At 41.2% G+C, this 11,280-nt stretch overlaps 1 long non-coding RNA gene across 1 annotated transcript; it reads right to left on the minus strand.

Moving 5' to 3' along the window:
• Window positions 1-7,042: 7,042 nt before the first annotated feature.
• On the minus strand, window positions 7,043-10,576 carry LOC141276866 (uncharacterized). Its single transcript, XR_012327116.1, has 3 exons — window positions 9,465-10,576; window positions 8,218-8,356; window positions 7,043-7,306 (listed from the first exon to the last, which is right to left on the minus strand). It is a non-coding gene; the product is annotated as an uncharacterized lncRNA (long non-coding RNA).
• Between the last annotated feature and the right edge of the window lie 704 nt (window positions 10,577-11,280).

Raw genomic sequence — 11,280 nt, forward strand, 5'->3', positions numbered from 1 at the left:
AGCCTGAGGTAATTTTTGTTAAGATGAAAGATAGTGAAAGTTCTAGCAAAGCTGACACAATTTCCCCCCACTTCCTCCTCAAAAACTTCATCACCTTTATCTCAATTCACCAAAAATATATTGAAGATCTGCTCTGTAAAAAGCTCTCCTATCAGAGGTTATAAATGCAAAGAAGACAGAGTGCCAGCTGTCTCAGGGCTCACAGTGCAGTGGAAATACAGGAAAATACACATGTAATACACATGGAAATACACATGTAATTCTAAATCAGGGCACACTGGAAAGGGGGCAGAAATCATTTTCTCTTATCATCTTTCTCTAGCCTCCTAAATGTGGGTCTATGACCCCTCATCTGAAAACCTACAACACACTGTATTTGTGGCAAAGAATGTCCATCACTAAACAATATCCATGCTCCCCTTCTTCTCAGTAACAGAACCCTGATTTTATTTGCAATAACACTGTACACACTGGAATAATATACTTCCCATCATCCTTTGCAGCTAGGTGTGGACATATGACTAATTCCAGGCCAATGAAATGTGAGTGTCAGCACTCTTTGGCACCTCCAGAAAGCTGCTTAAAGGAAGCTGACTCAGCTGGGAGAAGTTTTCTTTGTACCCTTTCACATTCCTCCATGAGACAGCCTAGAATGCAGGTGTGCTGGCTATGTGCTCAAGAACTATCTTGGGGACTTCCCTGGTGGTGCAGTGGTTAAGACTCCACGGCCCCAAAGCACGGGGCCTGGGTTCGATCCCTGGTCAGGGAAATAGATCCCACATGCATGCTGCAACTAAGGAGCCCGCCTGTGGCAACGAAGACCCAACACAACCAAATAAATAAATATTAAAAGGAAAAGAGCCATCTTGGACTGGAATTCCCTGGTGGTCCAGTGGTTAGGACTCCACGCTTTCACTGCCGAGGGCACAGGTTCAATCCCTGGTCAGGGAACTAAGAATCTGCAAGCTGTGGGACGTGGCCAGAAAAAAATTTCCTTCCTTAAAACTCCTAGATGAAATAGGGAAAAGATCCCTGACATTGATTTTGGAAATGATTTTTTGGACTAGACTCAGCACAGGCAACAATATCCCATTGAGGATGCAACTAATTTAATTAACTATCCCCCTTTCCCCAGACATATACTCCTTGCTTATTTTGAGGGTGTTTTTTAAAGAAATATGGTTTCATTTGGATTATTACTTTAGGTTAGATTGATTTTTTTTAATTAGTAAGATTAATTAGGGTCAAAGAAAATGGCCTGTATTTTTTTAAACGACCAATTAAAAATAGAGTACAGGGCTTCCCTGGTGGCGCAGTGGTTGAGAATCCGCCTGCTGATGCAGGGGACGCGGGTTCGTGGCCCGGTCCGGGAAGATCCCACCTGCTGCGGAGCGGCTGGGCCCGTGAGCCATGGCCGCTGAGCCTGCGCGTCCGGAGCCTGTGCTCTGCAACGGGAGAGGCCGCAGCAGTGAGAGGCCCGCGTAGTGCAAAAAAAAAAAAAAAAAAAAAAAAAAAAAAAATAGAGTACAATTTTTTTTTCTAAATTTCTGGCTCAGAGAGAGAGAGCGCTAGAGGAAAATTTCAGAAGTACTTCATTTACTACGTCGGGAAACAGAGGGCCAAAGAAACAAATTGACTTGTTTAGTGTTACACATTCGATTATACAATAGATTTAGATTTTATACAATGGATTAGGTGGCAATATCGGGACCCAAACCATTATGAGCATCTTTAACAGACTTTTAAAAAAGAATCCTTTCCAATACTTTAAAAATATAACCATTGAATTAAACAGGTACTCAAAGCATCTTGACTCTTTCCTGTCACTTTTACAGTAAGCATACTTTGCGTAAAAATGGAAGATATATTCTAGCATTTTAGAAAATTGGGGCTGGATGACAGAAGAAAAGTATATACAAGCATAAGAAAAGACATGAATTTTAAAACTGATCATTTTCTAAGTGAAAAAGAAGTAGGTTATTTGGGTCACATAGAAAATGGTACATATATCCTATCTGGTATCATGTCCTGTTAAAGCTCTTCTTTGTGAAAATTTTGCAAATATCTTTTTATGCACATTTCTCCTCACTAGTGATGAAAGGGGCCAGGAATTTCGCCTTTACATGTGATGTCAGAGTGCCACATATTTCTTGATAAATCCAGAAAGGAAAGAAGTTGATCGAGATTAGCTACAATGAAATCAGAGTCATGTTATATGCCATGCTTTGTCAATTATGATACGTGTACACATAATGTTTTTTTAAACTAAAATAGAGCTAAAAGGTAGAAGATATATATCATCAACTTTATGATAAAGTTATGCTTTTTGTCAGAATACCTCTGGATAGATGTCTATGTCATAAGAATAGATTAAACCAGAAAAGTGGGTCAGGGATTGTCCTGGCAGCTTAAATAGTTGTGATTAGGAAAATCTACTTGGGAAACAGTAGACCTTGTGACACGTGGAAAAAAATGAGAAGGGAAATGATTTTTCAGGAGACAGTAATCATCCTAAGAATCCATTTATACTTTCACTCATGAAAATATATACAAATTTACTAAATGTACTAATTTACAACCTTCTAAGTGCAATGCCCTAAGTCCACAGGTGCATGCTAGACCATATGTTGAACTGATGCCTAGGACACGTTCTAGGTCATCTAGCTGTAAAGCTGTGGAGTTAGAATGTGAACCTAACTTCTATGATATAGAAAAAATTCAGCAAAATCTATTTTGATATCCTTGTTCTGAAACACATTCCTTATGATTTTCCAAAACTTATCAACTCTTCAGAGCATAAATTCTAATTCAAATGATTAGGTTGCTGCTTTCATTTGTTTGTTTTGCTTTTCATTTCATTTCTTTTCTTTTCTTTTCATGTTCAAGAACATATTCTTGCTACTCTAAGTTATTTCTCAGATGCCATTAGGAGAACATCTACATACAACACTGTAGGGTTTGGGAGATTGGGATTGACATATATACACTAATATGTATAAACTAGATGACTAATAAGAACCTTCTGTATAAATAAATAAATAAAATGAAATTAGAAAAAACAACACTGTAGGATGCTGGCTCCTGTTACTGAGCGAATCTTACTCATTTGCACACTGTACTGAAGCACCTATGTTTTGGGAGGGAATAGCAGAGATAAAAGAGGAGATCTAGGTGATAGTGAACTTTTAAGGCACTGATGAGAAGTATATATTTGATCTAGATCAGACTCCCTGCAGCACTCCTCCCTTCCTGCACCATCTCCAGTGCTTTTTGTGAGCAAAGTCTTCTTAGCCTAGACCTGGAAATAAGCAGGAGGAGGTGGTGTAATTATGGGGTAGTTACGGGGTATGACTTCTGAATAAATCAGCGGCCACGGAAGAGGAAAAGAGCTTTATTACTATGGGAATCCTGTAAACTTCAGAGAGATGTGATAACTAGGCTTAGAGAGCAAGCAAGGAAACTTCACATCTTTATCAGTAGGTCTTTGTATTAGGCAACACTCTTTGAGTGAAAAAGACAAAATCCAATTAAAAATTGTTTAAGGAAAGAGAAATTTTCTGGCTCCTGTACTGGCAAATTTCAGCCGTGGCTTTCTTCATTTACTGTTACATCAAAAGACTCAACCAATGTGTTCAAAGATAAACGGAAGCATATTAAACCTTTTAAGAGCTTATTGGAGCAAAAATCGATTCCAATTGGGCAGCACCAAACCACAAGTGGTTAGGAGCGCTCAGTGACAAGAAGCAGGGAGAAGACGTATGTAGAGAAAGTGTGGCAGCAAAGAAAGGACATTACTTGATTGGCTATAGCTTAAAGCTTGTTTGGCTGTTTGTGACTGGTTGTCCTTAGCATTTTGATTTTATAACCTTGAGGCATTTCTATGCTTAGCTACTGGTTTGCTTACATAGGTCACCAAGGCATTAGAGCCACCCCAGCTTAATGGCCTGCTTGTTTAATTAACTTTACAAGTGTCACCAGGGCTCTGTCTCTCCCTGCCTTTCTCAGCTGAACTGTTGTCTCAGTTACTGCTTTTCAGGCAGCCCATCTGCCTCTGCCTAGCACCACCATGGTGGCAAAATGATGACAAGCGCTTCGCTATCACAGTGGGAAAGTGGCTGCCTCCTTTCCAAAAGTTAGGGAATTTAAACGCATTAGCATGGCTTGAAACCTTCTCTCTAAAACAATTCCTGTTAACAGGATAACAGTGGAAACCCCAGGGTATAAGAAGGAGAGACTAATCCCAGTGAACCTATAAGATTAGATTCTGGGGGTTAATGAATGTTGAATGGGATGGAGGTATATAGGACAGGAGTATTTCTTTTGAGTTATTACAGATAATTCTCTGAATAATCTCCCAAAATGATTTTTTTATTTTGTTTTATCTTAACTGTCACAGAGTAGGCAAGAAACTTGACTGAGGTCCTGGTCCCACTGACTCTATAGCTTCTCCTTTTCCCACTGTGCCATCCACTCCTGAGAAGAAACCCTGAGTATTGCTTGATTTTAATACTAGTTTTGCTGATATTGAAGAGAATAGAAAGCCGTCAGGATCAGCTTTTATTCCCCTTCTTGCCCTCTCTGAGAACTTGGCCACTCTGGTTCTTGCTAAACCTTCTCTCCATATCACCTTGCTCCTTAATTTTCCTGAAGTGATTTTTACTGGTCTTATATAAACATATGGTCTATATTAAGAACCAGCTCGGGGGGGACCTTGAAGATGGCGGAAGAGTAAGACACGGAGATCACCTTCCTCCCCACAGATACACCAGAAATACATCTACACGTGGAACAACTCCTACAGAACACCTACTGAAGGCTGGCAGAAGACCTCAGACCTCCCAAAAGGCAAGAAACTCCCCACGTACCTGGGTAGGGCAAAAGAAGAACCAGCTGTCATTATATTCACAGAGTTCAAGCTTGGGTGTTCCTGGGTTATTGACCAAGGTGATCATACAATTAAGAACAATATTCACTGGCTACTTGCTATACACCCAACACAATTCTCAGCCCTTTGCCTGCATTGTTTTATTGACTCCACAAGAAACTCCAAGATATATATTATTAGCCTCAATTTACAGATGAGGAAGATAAGGCAGAGAGATACAGAGGTTAAGTAACGTGCGTGAAGTTGTAATGCATAGAGGGACCTGGATTTTCGTGCAGGCAAACTGGCATCGGAAAAAATGTTGGATAACATTGTTTCTCATTGTGTCCAAGAGGCCACAAAGGAAGACTAGGCTGCAAAAAGCAGGGAGGGCAGCAGGCCGGGAAGGTGTTTCTAAATGGAGAGAAGGACATGGACCCACTCTCAACGGGTAGGGTGGCCTCCGGGGTAAGGAGACAATGATGGAGATCCTCTCTGTATGGGATCCAACACCAACCGGAGAGCCAGAGGAAATAAGCCAGCAGAGAACAAAGTGTTCCAGGATCGGGAAAGTATTGAATAAGCCATCAATTGACATGGGAAGTCAGATTGGAAAGTCAGGAGGGCTAGCTCAAGAGAGGAAAGGCCATGACTCGTCACGATAGTTTCATAGGGACCACATGGTATATCCAACATCTTACCTCAGTGAGCAGGGAATTCATGGTGTTTAATGTCTGAGATGTTTAGGTTTAGTCTGAGGGAAATATCTCTTTCCAGCATTGGTGTTTTTATAAACCTAAACGCCCGTCAGTGTGAAAAAGTAGGCAATTATTTCTCTGCTACACCTGCAGTTCTAATGTTATTTTCTTCCTTTAAGCTGTATGCTTCCTAAGCTTCACCTGTCTTTAAAACAGCTCACACTAAGATCTAAAGCTTGTTGCATCCATGACTTTATTCTAAACGTGTCCCTGAGCATCTGGTAGATAACGGTACGAATTCAAACAACAAAACTACAGCTAATAATCACAGTGCACTATGCTAAAAACATGTGTCATGTCATTCCAAACATCAAGGAGGGTTCTTTTCTCCTAAAAGCTGTACTGAATATAGGATTTTAAAATTCACCTCTTAAAGGAAGAAAATTTAGGGCACTGAAAATTATATAGGACTTCAGCTTAAAAGGGAATTCTTGCTTCTCAGTTGTTGGAATTATTAAAAACAATTTATTGGGAAAAATTATACATTTTAATCCTTCCCCTTGACATTTAATAATTGAGTTTGCACACACAGGCAGACATACACGGGCACACACACACACAAGGCTTCAATTTAATTTACAGTGAACTATTTTGCAGTGTATAGTAGGATCAAAGTTGTTAAAAAACTCAGCTTAATTAGAGGTGTATTCATGAATTTCCAGAGAGCCGTTTTCAGTAATATCATTAGTATCATCAATATTATTTGAGACGCTGTAGAACATAACCCAGGTATGCAATTAACTTTGCATTAAGATTTGAAGTGATGCAAGCTTTGTCTGTGAATATCACCTCTCAACTTGTAAATCTCCGGAGCGTGGTGACAATTTGGCCTGACTACAGCTGTGTCTGAATGAAGTACTTTTCTTTTGCGCAATCAGTACCCTACTAGTATGAGAACTCCTTTTTCTCCTTTCAGTTTATTTTTAAAATCATTTATTAAGTTTCCCTCCCGTAAAAGTCATTCCAGAGTTTGCCTTTTCTTTCTTTCTTTTTTTTTCTTTTGAGGAGGAAGGGGTAAATTTTCAGGCAGTTTCCTTAGTCATTCTAGGCAGCTAGCCAATGAGATATAGACTAAACAACACAGAGAATATTAATTCCACCTCACAATGCATGCACAGAGCCAGTGATGCATAAAGCTTCATTCCAGAGCTGACAATAAAGGGGTTGTGCAACTGTCTAGAGTGCAACGTCACGAACAGTTTTCTGAGGGAGTTGGAAGGAGATAAGAGAACAGACCTTGGGGAATAAGTTTAAAATGGCTAAATAGTGATGGCAGAGCCAAATTCATACCTACATCAGCGGGTGCAGAGAATGAATCTGAGTATCTTTAATGCCGAATTTTAGAAAAGAAGTTTCAAAATGAACCTAAAAGGAAAAGTATATATATACTGGGTGTTTACTGGCAGTAGAAGAAGCTGGGTAAAAAAAGAATTAGAAGGAAAATCAAACTACTTATTGAAGGATAATATACATACAGAACAACTTATAAAACCTAAGTCTAGAGTTGGTTTATTTATTTATTAAGGCTGGATGACTTTTTTTTTTTTTTTTTGACCATGCCACGCAGCTTGTGAGATCTTCATTTCCTGAACAGGAATCGAACCCGTGTCCCGACCAGGAATCGAACCCGTGTCCCCTGCAGTGGAAGCGTGGAGTCCTAACCACTGGACTGCCAGAGAATTCCCTACAGCGGGTTTAAAAGTGAACACACCATAAATGTAATTCTCAGGTCAAGAAACAGAATGTCACCTACTTCCCAGAAGAAACACCCATACCGCCATGTAGTCACTACCTTCCCACAGGTTAGGCATATCCTAACCTCTATCATTAGATTAGTATTGCTCATGAACATTACATAAATGGACAATATAGTGTACACTCTTTTGTGATTGACTTTTTCTTAATTCAACATTTTATTTGTTATGTGGTTCTAGTACTTTTATGCTCACAGCTGTATAGTATTCTCAATGTGTGAACATGCCTCAACTTATCCATTCTCCTATTGAAGACATTTGGATAGAAAATATTATACTTTTTTTATATCACTGAGCTCGATCTGCTAATATTTTCTTTAGGACTTTTATATTAATATTTATAAGAGAGATTGGCCTGTAATTTTTGTTTGATGTGATTCTTTTGCTATGTTTGGTATAAAGATTATCCTGGCTTTAAAAAATTGCTCAGAAGTGATGTCTCTGTTTCCATTATCTGAAGGATTTTGTGTAAAAGTAGTATTAGTTCTTCCTTGAATTTTTAGAAGAATTAACTGGCAAAGCCTGGAATATCTATTTCTTATTAAACATGAGAGATAATAGGAATTTTTATTCTGTCTTTGAGAGGTGTTTGACTTATATTTTTGTTCTCCTGAATACATAATTGCAATACTTGACCAATGTCTTCAGGAGGAGACAGGCTCTATGTTTCATGTCCTTTAGTTCTCCAGGTTTGGCATTTCTGTTACTTGCAACTCCCCAGAGCTGTCCTGATTTCTCTGTCCCTCAGTAGGACCTTTCTCAGGACAAGCTCAGTTTTCTACGCTGTAGTGTATTCTAAGATCAGCAAATGCTCCAGGGAGAGTAGAGGTCACTAGCTCACCTCTGAAAGGTGTTTTCTCCTCTGGATGTTTCTGCAGATCTCTGATATTTTCAAATGTATACATTTATCTGGTTTTTTTGGTGTTACGGAGCATAAGTTGGTCTTCCATGAATTACTCCATGCTCTTCAGAAGTTGAAGCTGAAAGAAGAATTTTTTAAAACAGTTTCTGTCATATTTGCTTTGTGCTGACTGATTATAGCAAGAAGTTCTGGCACCATTTAGGGTGCTTACAGTCTAATATGGAAAATAGAGACTAAATAAACACACATCTAGAGAATTTATAATTGCATATAGTAGTGTATCATTAACTCAGTCAACTTTTAAAATGACAACTCCACTTAAGTTGTTGCCAAGAACTTTCAAACATTGCTGCTTTGAAAGGTAGCGATCCTTGGAATTGTTATAAATTTTTTTTGCTTTTCAATTAAAATCATTTTTAAAAAGATAATCCGAGCAATAAGTAAAAAACTAAACAAAATGAAAACTTAACAACTTTTCTTAGAAAAATGAGGTCACAGTGCAAAATATTGTCCCCAAATTGGAGACACCAACAGGTAAATACAGCAGAGACTTCAGTAGAAATCTTTGCAGGAACCAGGGCCAGGGTAGGGAAACCTCAACTGTGGTTGATGAATTGCTGGAGGCTCAGTGTGGACAAGTCTGAGACACAACTCCAGGGAGACTGAGTCATCAGGAGAGCCACACACTTTTGCGAGTTGTACCTTCAGAGTTCTATCAGGCTCTCACAGAAAATATCAGAGAAAAATCCTCTTTTGCTCTGGAAGGGGAAAAGGAACCATCTTGAAAGATTTCAGAGCAATCTATTCTTCTTAACATGGTCTGCCTTCAGTAGAAACTATTTAAGCGGAGCCTAACATGCTGGGGTTTTATCAGAGCCTAACTGAACTGGGGGAAGAAAATACCCAACTGCTAACCTTCCACATGGGGGAAAGGGAAATGCCATACTTTGGCCCACTCTAGTCATCCTGTACCACCTAAGAGGGAGGAGAAACTGAGAAGCATGTGTGAAGTTCACAGGTCAAGGGCACTGGCCCACTAAAATATTGAGACCTAATCATTAGACTGTAGACTGTGTTCCCTCCCTCAACACCTTACCATCACTAATTATGGCTTATTTTCAGCAATTTATTTTACCCAATATATCAAGTTCAGATATAAAGGAAAAACTTGCAAGACATACTACAAGAAAATACAGTTGAAGAGAAAGCACTGATGGGTGTTTTACCTTGCTCCTTCATCTGCTGTGTGTTTCTCTGTCTTCTCATTTTGCTTCCTGTGTTTGGGATCTCCTTTTTGCAGGCTGCAGGTTTGTAGCTCCCTTTGTTTTTGGTGTCTGTCCCCAATGGGTAAGATTGGTCCAGTTGGTCGTGTAGGCTTCCTGGTTGAGGGGATGGGTGCCTGTGTTCTTGTGGGTGGGGCTGGATCTTGTCTTTCTGGTGGACAGGGCTGTGTCCAGTGGTGCGTTTTGGGTTATCTGTGAGCTTATTACGATTTTAGGCAGCCTCTCTGCTAATGGGTGGGGTTGTTTTCCTGTTTTGCTAATTGTTTGGCATGGGGCATCTGGCACTCTATCTTGCTGGCTGTTGGGTGGAGCTGGGTCCTAGCATTGAGGAGGAAATCACTGGGAGAGCTCTCCTCAATTGATATTATATGGGGCCAGGAGCTCTCTGGTGGTCTAGTGTCCTTAACTTGTCTCTCCCAGCTCAGGCCCTCAGACCTGACACCAGGCCGGAGCACCAAGACCCTGTCAGCCACATGGCTCAGAAGAAAAGGGAGAAAAAAAGAAAGAGAAAAAATGAAAAATAAAATAAATAAAAATAAATACAACAACATAATTAAAATAGAAAAAAATTAAAATAAATAATCAAAAAGTAATAAGTAAAAAAAAAGAAGAGAGCCATCAAACCAATAAACAGATCCACCAACGATAACAATCGCTAAAAACTATACTAAGATAAACATAAAAAAATAGAAAGAATCCAGTCGCAGACAGCAAACCCCAAGTCTACAGTTGCTCCCAACGTCCACCACCTCAATTTTGGGTTGATTCATTGTCTACTGAGGTATTCCACAGATACAGGGTACCTCAAGTTGATCGTGGGGATTCAATCCGCTGTTCCTGTGGCTTCATGGAGAAATTTCCCTTTCTCTTCTTTGTTCGCACAGCTCCTGGGGTTCAGCTTTGGTTTCGGCTCCTCCTCTGCATGTGTGTCGCCTTCAGACATCTGTTCTCACCCAGACTGGACGGGGTTAAAGCAGTGGCTGATTAGGGGACTCTGGCTCACTCAGGGCGGGCGAGGGAGGGGTAGTTATAACTGGAATGCGGTATGAGCCTGCAGTGGCAGAGGCCGGCATGATGTTGCAACAGCCTGAGACACGCCGTGTGTTCTCCTGGGGAAGTTGTCCCTGGACGATGGGACCTTGGCAGTGGTGGGCTGCACAGACTCCCGGGGCGGGGGGTGGGGGGGCGCGTGTGAATTGTGACCTGTGCTTGCACACAGTTCCTGGTGGACGCAATAGCAGCCTTAGCACTTCACGCCTGTCTCTGGTGTCCGAACTGATAGCCACGGCTCGCTCCAGTCTCTGGAGTTTGTTCAGGTAGTGCTCTGCCTTCTGTGGGCAGACAGGGAAGGAATCGCCTCTCCTCATGCACCCCGAAACAATGGTCTCTTGCCTCTTAGCAGGTCCAGAGTTTTTCCTGGACTCCCTCCCGGCTAGCCGTGGTGCACTAGCCCCCTTTAGGCTGTGTTCACGCAGCCAACCCCAGTCCTCTCCCTGGGGTCTGACCTCTGAAGCCCAAGCCTCAGCTCCCAGCCCCCACCCGCCCCCGCGGGTGAGCAGAAAAGCCTCTCAGGCTGGTGAGTGTTGGTCGGCAGTGATCCTCTGTGCAGGAATCTCTCCACTTTGCCCTCCGCACCCCTGTTGCCGCGCTCTCCTCCGCGGCTCCAAAGCTTCCTCCCTGCCCATGTCCCCTCTCTGCCAGTGAAGGGGCTTCTTAGTGTGTGGAAACTTTTCCTCTTTTACAGCTCCCTCCCAGAGGT

The sequence above is a fragment of the Tursiops truncatus genome, chromosome 17 (genome assembly GCF_011762595.2).
Source record: "Tursiops truncatus isolate mTurTru1 chromosome 17, mTurTru1.mat.Y, whole genome shotgun sequence".
In the NCBI taxonomy this organism is placed as follows: Eukaryota; Metazoa; Chordata; class Mammalia; order Artiodactyla; family Delphinidae; genus Tursiops; species Tursiops truncatus.